The 11,316-nt window shown below is 44.0% G+C and overlaps 1 long non-coding RNA gene across 1 annotated transcript; it reads right to left on the bottom strand.

Moving 5' to 3' along the window:
• Positions 1-1,444: 1,444 nt before the first annotated feature.
• LOC114689738 lies at positions 1,445-8,538 on the bottom strand. The gene is made up of 3 exons (XR_003733959.2): positions 8,359-8,538; positions 8,071-8,228; positions 1,445-2,801 (listed from the first exon to the last, which is right to left on the bottom strand). It is a non-coding gene; the product is annotated as an uncharacterized LOC114689738 (long non-coding RNA).
• Between the last annotated feature and the right edge of the window lie 2,778 nt (positions 8,539-11,316).

Here is an 11,316-nt window from a genome sequence, read left to right as displayed (position 1 = left end):
TTGTTCCATCTATTTTTCCTGCAAATGTCATAACTCCACTCTTCTTTACAGCTAAGCAAAACCCATCATGTCGTGAACCATATTGTCTCTATCTATATCTAATAGCTTTGCTGGTGGTTCCACATCTTGGCTGTAGACATGGATGTGCAGTGGTGGTAGTCTGAATTAGATGCCTTAGGGTATAAACATAGGCATGGCATGGCTGGTTCACATGGTGGTTCAGTTTTAGTTTTTGCAGAATTTCTACAGCCATTTCCCCAGTGGCTGCATCAGAGTACACTCTCACCAGCAGTGTGACGGGCTCTTCTTTCCCCGTTTCTTAGCCAGTGTTTGTCATCTTTGGTTTGCAGGATAAGAGCCACACCAACTGGAAAAGATGAAATCTCAGCGCCGTTTTCATTTGCATTTCTATGAAGAATGCCTTTTCTGAATTTCCCTGCTACTGTTGCTCCTCAGATGTTCCCCTTTAATCCTGTAGATGCCACCCCACCCCCATCTCATGCCATAATCTATGTCCTTTGGCACAACAGCTGAAGTGTGGAAGAAGTCTCGTTCCCATATCCGAGTTCAGTTGCTCTGTAACAGGGGTCCTCGTTTATGAGAGTGGGAAAGCAAACCAGAAATCCCTTCACCTTTTTCATGACATCCCTCATCTGTGAGGTCTGATGCAACTCCTCTTCAGTTGTGTCTGGATACGGGGCTGTCCAGGAAAGGTCATCAGCACCAACCTCTCTAAATGGTTGTCCACCACTGCGCTTGCACTGGTCTTCAGTAACATAGCAATCGAACTCCATGGTGCTTGGTAGAGTAGGCTTTCTTCATCGTTCCAACCATCACCTGTTCTCATGACCTGCGGTTAACCACTTAGCAGACGCACCAGAGAGAAGCACCTCCCCACCCCTCTGGGTGGCTTTGTTCTTCATGCCTGCCCCAGATAAGAGGTCAAGACCACATGAAGTTGAACAAAGCCTTCTGTGGCCTGGACCACAAATGAGAATTAGGCTTCTTTTGCTCCAGGCTGAGTTGACCAACCTCCCTTTGAACCAACCTCCCTTTGAAGAAGAACAATATGAAGAAAGAACAGCTCTTCCTCACCAGAGAACTGAGGTCCAAACAGGAGCCCATGGTCCTCCAGTCACTCTGCTTCCAGGAAGGCAAAGCCAGCTAGATCTGACAGGCTTGTTTTTAAACAAGTAAAACCCATGTTGAATCCTCGCACTACATAAACCAAATGTAAGAGTGCATGCCTACAATCCCAGCACCCAGGAGATGGAAGCAGAAGATCAAAAGTTCAAGAGCAGCTTGGGCTACAAAGAGGTCTTGTCTCAAACAAATGCTCATAGGAGACCTATAGAAGACCAGGCGGTGGTGGTGCACGCCTTTAATCCCAGCACTCGGGAGGCAAAGGCAGGCAGATCTCTGTGAGTTTGAGGCCAGCCTGGTCTACAGAGTGAGTTCCAGGACAGGCTCCACACAGAGAAACCCTGTCTCAGAAAAAAAGAAGAAGACCAGGAGCAGTGTATACAGGAGCTTCCTCCTGAGCATCCCGCTGAGCTGACTTGACTGGGCATCCACAGCAAAAGACTCAGGCCCGTGGGTCTCTACAACACAGGGGTACAGGGAGTGCCTGCTTGAGGAAATGACAGAGAGAGTCTGTTCTTCCATGGGATGGCTTAGACTTCCTGTGCCAGCTCTCTACTAAGTTGAGGGTGGGAAGAAGAAGCCTCTGGGGATATGGGGTTTGGTTTCTCCACTCCATAGGGAACGGGAGGAACTAGATAGAGTGGTAAAGAGTACAGCACATTGCATGTAGTTAAAGCCTATATTTGTTCACAAAAATCTATATTTGAATTGTAAGCGTCTGCATATGTGTCAAGCAGTGAAGTAAAATATGTCTCTGAGGTTTCAGTCAAAGGACATGAAAGTCAAGAGCCTAGATTGGAATCCATCTCTCTCTCTCTCCCTTCCTCTCTCCTTCCCTCCATCCCTCCCTCTCTCTCTTTTTCTCCTTCCCTCCAGACTCACTCATATGCTTTTATACAAGAGAAGCAATATAGGAGATTTGTCTATTATAAATTTGGGGACCAGCCACCAACTAAGTACCACGCAATGTGTTTCATACATTTCATCTTAGCTGATCCCAGCGGCCACATGGGTCCACCATTCCCATTGAACATATACTAAAGCAGAGACTGTCAGATGGTGTAATATACTCTAGGTTTTACAGCAGGAAAGGAAATGTCAAAGCCAGAAGAGAAAGTAAACCTCCTGAAAGGCTCTCTCCATACGCTGAAATGGTGTGCCAACGACGACAGGAAGAGCTTTGGTCTCCATGCCTGCAGAACAGAGGACATGTGGTCAGAGTCTGAAACTGGGACGATTGTCCAACGGAAAGGCAAAGGGCACAGCCCTGCAGGAGGCTCTCTCTCATAGACATGGACCCAGGTTCCAGCTACCGCAAGGAGAAAACGTGGTCTTAGATTCTCCGGCTTCCATCTACTAATGACAACAGCCAGAGAAGGACCCAGCGTCTTCAGGACTCTGGGGAGCTAGGGAATGAGAGTCTCCAGCCCTCTCTAAAAACAAGAGGTTTTGAGGTGTTTCTTTTCCACAGATGAGACCTGGTTGACTTCTACAGCATCTGCCACACACACGCTCCCCATCACACCCACTCTGGGCTTGCCATTCCTGCTGTGAGGGCAAAGCTGCACGTTCTGCCTCATTCTACGAGGAAGCTTCTGCCCGTCACACTCCGCCATGTTAATGGACAATTTAACATCCATGCACTTCAGTTTCCTCATCTGAAAAAAAAAATGAAAACAATAACCGTTTTTGCGGGATTTCCGCCCCCCAGGTTATATAGTCCTTGACACAGAAGCCCCCATTAAATGCCTCCTGTTAGGGTATCAACGACGACGACGACGTGGTTGCTACATGTGGTTGCATTTTTTTGCTCCCAAATCTCCCTCTTCCTTACCTTAAAAAAAATTACTTTGAAGTTAGCTACCATTGGACACCAATGATAACATTGACCCCACAAGCACAAATGTACTGAGAACCTCGTTTGAGGACTCTGGCCCAGCCTTTATCGCAGGCTTCAAGCTGTGCCCAGCACCTCTCTTCCCACACCACAAGTCTGATTCCTGAGGTAAACTTCAAGAGCCTTCCTTGTGACTACTTGAGGTACTCCAGGGCTCACTCCAGGACAATACGAATCTAAATAATTCATGAGAGTTATGCCTGCAATTGACAAGGACGAGGGAAATTGCATAAGAAGCCGCTTATTCCTCACATGCCTTTATGTGGGCTCTGATAACAGAGGCAGCTGGCAGAGAATTCTGTAATGAAAACAAGAGCAAAATAAAGTAAATAAATAAATAAATAAATAAACTCCAGAAAAGATATTTAATGGACAGTTAAGTCCAAAGGGGTTGCAAAAGTAATAGGCACCAGGATAATAAAAATAGGTGACGCTCTCCAATTATTTAGTCTGCTTTGGAGATGGCCCCATTTCCTCTGATTTAAGGACCAGGCCATTCTCATGTCCAGAGTGTATGCTAAACAGAGAGTGGTTTTCTGCCCGTAGAAGTCAGAAGGGTTTTTCAGTAATGCTTGCTGTCATGAAATGGTAAAGATTTTCAGCAATTCCCTAGTGCAATTTGAAAGCATTGTATTACACAGATAAGGGCCATGCAACCACATTGGGTCAGTGCAAGACTAGACAGGTTGCAATGACCCTTGTCTCCTTAAAATGTGTCATATTGGCAAAGTGTAGAAAAGTGTGTCTCAGAGGACCAGCATGCTAGGTGAGCCAGATGCCCAGCCATGCAACCTGTCTGGACTGCCAAAACTTAGTGGCTGTTAAGTCATAAGTCCATTGCCTGCACCATACCCCAACCCGTGCGTGCGTGCATGCATGCGTGCATGCATTCGTGCATCTGTTGTCTGTCTGTCTGTCTGTCTGTCTGTCTGTCTGTGCAATGCCTATGTGTGGAGGCTAGAGGTCGCTGTTGGGACTCTTCCTCAATTATTCTCCACCTTATGTTGGGGGAGAGCATTCTATGATCATAGGCAAGCACCACCGTGCCCAGGTTTTCCCATGGATCCTGGAAGTCCAAGCTCAGGTCCTCATTTCAGTATGGCAAACCCTTTACCAACTGAGTCATCTTGCCAGCCCCCATTGCCTCATTCAAATTTATTTCAAATGACTACAGTTTCTTATCTCCAAGCATAGTGTCTCTGACTTTCTTTACCCAAAGCTACTTTCTCTTCATTTTCATCAAGCAAACACCTCTCCACCCATTAAAGTTCAAGTCAAGTGTCATCTTTTAATAAAGGCTTTTCTTTTCTGGAACCTTCCTCTCCAAACTCATATAATCATCCTGAAAAACCCTAATAACACCTCTTTTAAACCTTTCCAATAGTAATAATCACCCCATGCCTTGCCTGCAGTTAGTTTTCTCAGGCTTTTTTTTTTTTTTTTTTTTATCAATTCTTACTTTCCTCCTGTCCTATGAGCCTTTCTAAGACAGAGGACTATGTCTCAATTCTCTTTACACCTCTTCTAATACCGGACAGTGATCCCTGCACTTGAAGATACTCAATAAAGATAGCTGAATTTATCAATAACACATTCCCTCTGACCCTTCAGGACTTGCTATTCATCTTTGTATCATTCCTGTACTTCCGCTCTCACCCCGGCTCACAGGAGTCAACACAAAGTGACCTCAAATATCCCTTGAAAATACCAGGAGATCAGAGGTTAGAAGTTTGACACTTTGTTTGTAAAAGGTTGCCACCTTTCTTTCTCCTTAGGAGTTATGGGATTGGAAATCTCAAAAGCGCTTTCTATAATGCTTGAGTCTGGGGTTAAGTGAACTTCTCAAGGGCACAGATCAGGTAAGGGCAGACACAGGACTGAAAATCTAAGATGATGGTGAGCTAGCTCTTGTGTTCATCAATCTGCCATTAGAGGTAATGTTAACGTTTTTCTCTTTGGGAGGTCTTGGGTTGATTTATTCTAGAAATGTGACATTTTCTAAAGTATAAGCCTAAGATACTAAATCTCTCCAAACAGTAATATTTATAAGAAGCCTCAGATTCGCTTACATAGTTACTTAAACAGCCTACACCTTCTCCTATGATAACCCAACTTTCAATGATGAGTGGATCAGATTTCAATACACACAAACCTAACCTTTCTCATGACAAAAACCCTCCAGGTTCTGTTAGTGCTACCACAGACATCCTAAAAAAAAAACTGGAGTTCAAGGGGAAAAAAATGTTCTGCTGATTTTATTCTCAGTAGAACTCAAACCACAAGCCAAAGTCATAGATGAATAATGCTTCAAATGAACTGAAAGTAATGAATCAATAACACAACTGCAAATCCTGGGGAATGAATCAGAGTTCTGAAAAATCTTCACAGAGGCTTCTCTTCCGGGGAGCCATCTCAGCATCTAAATGTATTTATTATGGGCTCGCTGCAGTTTCTATGGAGTAGAAACTAAGCAAGACCCTTCCAGCTCAGTTTCATTTTTCATGTGGCTGGTTATACTCTCCTTCCTATTCCCTAGTTAAAGTACAACTGAAAGTGTATCTTCAAAAATTAAGAGATTTTTATACCCTGTGGTTTGCTGATGTTACAGCATCCTTAAACTCCAAAGTTATGACGACCTTAGGCTTCAGGGAATTTACTTACTAAGTTGGGTTTCTTTGTGATGCCTTGAGACGTGTGTCACTCTCCTCAAGGTGATTGCCTTGCAGATGAGCATGACACAGCACTATACCTCACTCCTTCCATTTCATGAGGTTCAATACCAAATGCCGACTATTGTATTCGATTTTAATAAAAGCCATTGGAACATCTTAACACAGCTCCCATAGGCGTACACAGCCAAAGAGAAGTGAAAGCCCCTTCTATTGTGTGGTAAATTCAGAAGCCTGACTACACAAAGTCAAGGAGAGTCAGATAAAGGCGGGCTTATCTTTTTAGATCTCTTTAGATAATGAGAGGTCATGCAAACACTCTCCTCATTTTGGAATAGATGAAATTCAATGATGAAATCATGTAGCTATCTTCAATGTCAGCATGAAAAGATGTGAATGCTGGTTGAAACCAGGTACTGCTCCCGAAAAGTGGGTCCGCTTATCCTGAAAAGAACATGGGGGAAAAAATCATCTTTTTAAAGATTGGTTTCAGGAACAAATCCTGCCAAATCCTTGATCTTTTTAAGATGGGCTGGTTCTTGGCAGGTCAAAATATACCAAGCAAAAGCTAAGGTGTTCCTCATGACCTCCACTCCATGGTACCAATATCCTCATGTGACATCCTTCCCTTGACTGGGGGGAAGGATGGGTCTGGAGCTTGCTCCTGGCTAGAGAGTATTACATGTACATGATCAAGTCACAAAATCAAGCATCTTTCTGCTCAGCTCTTGTCCTTGTTGGCTTTGAGGAAGCAAGCAAGTCACCCTGGGAAGACCGAATAGCAAGGAGCTAAAGGCAAGCCTGCAACTCACAGGCCATGCTTGAGAAAATCAAGCCCGTAATCAGCAGTCTCTATAGTGGACTGAACAGTGTTCCTCACGTCTGCAGGAACTCTAACTGTTCTGATGAGACTCAGACCTTAAAGACAACCCAACTAAGCCAAGTGCAGACTCCTGACACACAGGGATTGAGATAGACAGCATGACTTTTTTCCAAGAGATATTCAGGGTCCTGTTTATTATGCAGTAATCCTCTTCAAGAGCGTGACTCCAATAACCCAAAGACCTCCCCCCTGAGCCTCACACCTCAAAGTTTCTACCACCTCCAGTAGTACCAAGACTGAGGATCAAACCCGAAACATGTGAGTCTTTGGGTGACACCTAAATCCAAACTATAGTCCATTCCCTCTCTAACGGGAAAGAGAATACAATAATTTCCTCAAAGCAAGCTAATGTATGGAAACTGCACAGTTAACCTCAGTTTTATAAAGCATAGCCACACTCTTCATCTCCTTTAATGCAAATAGTGACGAGAAGACTGCTTGCTACTGGAGTCGAGGCGGGGACAGAGACAGGGCCTCACTCTATAACAGCCCAGACTGGCTTTGAACTCATAACCCTCCTACCCCTCAGCCACCCCAGTGTTGAGATAACAAGCACAAACACCACACCCAGCCCCCCAAAAGTAGCTACTCTAATGACCAAACTCACAGAGGAAGAGGCTGGTCTGTGAGAGTTTCAAAACTCCTCACAGTAGTGAGCAGATGGCAACCAAAGTGTCTCAGGCGCCCTCATCCACAGTTCCTTCTCAGTTGTCTCTCTGCAGTCCCTGGCTGGCTGTGCAATGTGGCTATCCAGAAACCCGAAGGAAGCCATACCCAAGAGAAACCCAGAAACTCTTGTGAATGATGCCGTCACCGCCAAGATACTGCGTGTGCACTCACAGGCCCCTCTGTGAAGGACCACGCTCACCTCCATGCAGTGTTTCCAGGCTCGTGCAGTGACAATTTAGATCCCTCTGCGGTCACACCTCGTAGGCAAATACAAAGCTAACATACTGACTATGAGGTACATAAACTCTGTGAAATTTTATTCTCCAAACTATAAAAGAAAACAGTGTTATAGGAGATCGCCATTTCCGAAAGCATACTCCAGAGAACACTGTCCCAGTAAGACATTAGAAAGTGTCCAGGTGGAAGAGGATTTTTAGAGAATCAAGTGATTTCTCACTGTCTGCAGCATTCCAGGTGGCCCACAGTCAACATCAACACATCCTAGTGCCTGAAAAGTATGACCTTCTGCCAACCCCAGTGATGTCCAAACTTTTTAACTACATATGCAATCTTTTTTTTTTTTCTTCTGGAAATACTTATTAGTGTCTGCTAGGGCTCTAATTTCTACTTGGGAAATTCTACGAATTTGCCTCAAGGTTAATTTTCATTTCACGGGAGGTTAAAAATTAAGTTTGACCTATAAAGTAAGTTAGAAGTAGTTTGTTTAAATTATACAGAATATGAAAGGCAGTTGCAGATGTCCCCAAGAGCACACATTTTTCTCTCTGTTTCTAATCCATCAATTTTACCTGTCCATTATCTGCTCATTTTTCACAAGGCACCTTAAGTCGAAGATTTTGATGAATCCGAGAATGAAAAATAACATTTGGAGATAATCAACCGATTTCCAGAACACCTCTTCGGGGTGGTTCCATGAACCAGCTTGCCTCATGCAACCGCACATTCACTACAAAAGAAGAGAAAAGGGCAGATACATTAAGTTGCTATTATACAAGTAGTCTCTGACATTTCCCCCATGTTGCTCCCTTTATCTCAGCTAAATAACCATGTTCAAAGGTTATATTAATCCCATTGACCTTTGCAGAGCTTTGTGGGGGGATCCTGATGTTTTCATTTCTTTCCTCTTTTTTCCATATTAAAGTTTTTGGTGGAATTTTCTCCACTCAGTTTTGTGGTCTGTAAAGAAGAGACGATAAAGAAAGCTTAATGATTCAGTTCATTTTCCCCTTATCAAGCCGCTGCCTACGCAGCTAACTCATTAGTACCAGAGAGAACAAAAAAAAGCCTTTAGGAAAATTGTGGGGGCCACTTCCAAGCAGTTCTTTTGAACTGTGAGTCACCATGACGCCAGCTCCAACTTTAGACCAAACATTCAACTGTTGTTAGGCTTTGGGTTTTGTTTTGATTTTGCTGAGGGTGGGTGTTTATCTGGAGCGTTGTTTTGGGTTTTGTCTGTTTGTTGTTTTTTCCTGTCTTTGTTTTTTTTTTTTTTTTTTTTTTTAACTCTTTTGAAATAGCATCTCATGTCCTTCAGCTTTGTATCCAAGGCCTTGAAACCCTCACACCACACACACACACACACACACACACACACACACTTCCCAAGTGCTGGCATCACAGGTGTGTAGTGTGATGCTCACCTCACAAAACCAGAGAGGGTTGCCTCACATCTGTGCTGAGAGGAACATGTGAGACAATGTGTTTAAAGTGTCACAGGATCCATTTATTTAAAAAACATCCCTGTACCTGGAACTCTGCTTTCTGAGATGATGCCATACATAATTGCTATAATAAAATCTATACAGTATCCTCTAACGTTTAAATTTCTACAAATGAAGGAAAAGAAAAGTTATTTGCCCAACATCCCCCAAGCTTATCAGGGCAGAAGCAGGGATTTGAACTCATTTAGGTTAGACTCTGTTCTCCCATGGTACTGCAGAGGTATAGTATGCCTCAGTCCAAGGTGTTATGTGAGCAGAAAAATTAAATAGATTGAAAGTAATAAAATTTAAAACTTAAGCCCTGTCCTTAGATACCACTTTAAGTAGGTATATTTGACTTTAACCTTCGTACCCATTTCCAAAGAACAATGGTCATGTTGCTGTGGTAAGTTCAGGGGTCTCCTCACAGTGTCTCCCAAAGATCTCCTGCCTCAATAGTATCCCACTTTCTAGATCAGCAGCTCTGTGGGCTTGCTGTGGATAGTGATGAAACAAAGAATATGCAACTAGAACAGAAATCAATATGCAGCTTTCTATGGGAAAGGTTTGATAGCAACACACACACACAAACACACACACAGACACAAACACACACACACACACACAGAGAGACACACACACACAGAGACAGACACAAACACACACACACAGAGACACAAACACACACACACACACACACACACACACACACACACACACACACACACACACATTTCCAGATCACACTTTGTACGGAAATGTTCTTGAACTTCTTGTTCTAGAACATTCTCAGCCCTTTCTTGTCTCTCCTTCCTGGATGGAATGTGTCCATTTCCTGTTTCTATTTTCTGTCACAGATCTAAGGAATGAATTTGGGTAAAAGCAGTGGTGCTCCTAACAGCTAATGTTTGGTGTCCCTAAGTGAAAGACTGATCATTTAGAGTTGGGCTACGATAGATATTCCTTAACTCAGGAAATCATTTCCATGGTGGGGATTTTAGGTGCCACCCAAATCTGGATAAAATATATGTTAGAGAAACAAATGAATGTTTAGGTGCTACAGAAATCACTCTACACTGCCCAGTGTGTGTATGTCTACGTATGCGTTCATTTGAAGGGCCAGAACCAGAGTAGTGAGGCTTAGCGGGATGTAAGGGATACAGGCAGCAGCAAACGGCCCTTCAGTCTAAACAGTCCCTCTGAGTCTTCCAGGAACAGGCAGGAGGAACTGAAATATTAATTTACTTCCGAGTTTAAGCTCTGGGGTCAAAGAAGAGTGCCTGGTGGATAGTAGGCCTTCGGTCCAGGGCTTTACCTCTTGGCAAGGACTCACCTGGTTTCTCTTTTGTGCCAGGCACCTGTCGTCTATCAGGGAATGAAAGAGGTAAACACTCTGGCCTTTCTGGGTCTCTTGAAGCTCACATTCTATGTGGGGTGGGGGGGGGAGGACTGACTGGGGTAGGGGTGGAGATAAAGAGTTGGGGCGAGAGGAGGTAGGGAAAGGTGTGCCTTTCCCTGTATGTTTTCCGTTTTGTCCTGACCTGGAAAGTTATGGAATCGTGCTAGGCCTGAGCTTGGGAACCGGGCTGTGTTAAGGAAAGAGTCCCTTACTGGGGAAAGACTCCAATTTAACTCTCTCAATCTTTAAGGAAATATAAATAATCCAGACCTTACTATAGTCTGAGCTGAAGAAAGAACAATGAGTAAGAAATCTCAACCCCTGCTGTGGTCCCACTAATGCGCTGAGTGGCCTTGGCCAAGTTCCTCACCTCTGTGACCTCAGAGTCCTCACCTACAGAGAGGAGAAGATGCTGGTGACCTCTGAGTTTCCCTTCAAGTCTGTGATCTCTATGACACTTAACTCATGTAGAGTCTGAGGAACCACTGAAGGAAGACCCCAGACTCTAATCGTCTGTAAGAACAAAGAATGTTTATAATACCAGCCTGCATGTGGAGCCGTTCACCGGTGCAAATGTTAACAACCCTGAGAGGGACGTTCAGTCTCCTTTTAAACACGGCTAAGGGGTGTTTCAGGGTCAGCTACATAACTGGTTAAGCAAGCAGCAGTTACATTAGTATATTTCTAATTGGCTGAGGCCTAGTCTTATCGTTTTGGACACATCGGCACAAGCTTGCACATGACTCAGAAGCGGGCTGCTGGGTTTGACCTTGAGACACTGTGAGGCTGACTTAGACCCTCTGTGTTCATTCTCTCCCTCAACCCTGCATGTAAGGGCCTTGTAGATAAACGACCCTTTGTTGGAAAAGACACCCGTTTGCCCTTCTCAGAACTGGAACCTAAATCCAGTTGTGTGTGAAAGTGGGAGCGTTTAA

Source organism: Peromyscus leucopus, chromosome 10 (genome assembly GCF_004664715.2).
Source record: "Peromyscus leucopus breed LL Stock chromosome 10, UCI_PerLeu_2.1, whole genome shotgun sequence".
Lineage (NCBI taxonomy): Eukaryota > Metazoa > Chordata > Mammalia > Rodentia > Cricetidae > Peromyscus > Peromyscus leucopus.
This window is presented reverse-complemented; position numbering and strand designations above follow the sequence as displayed.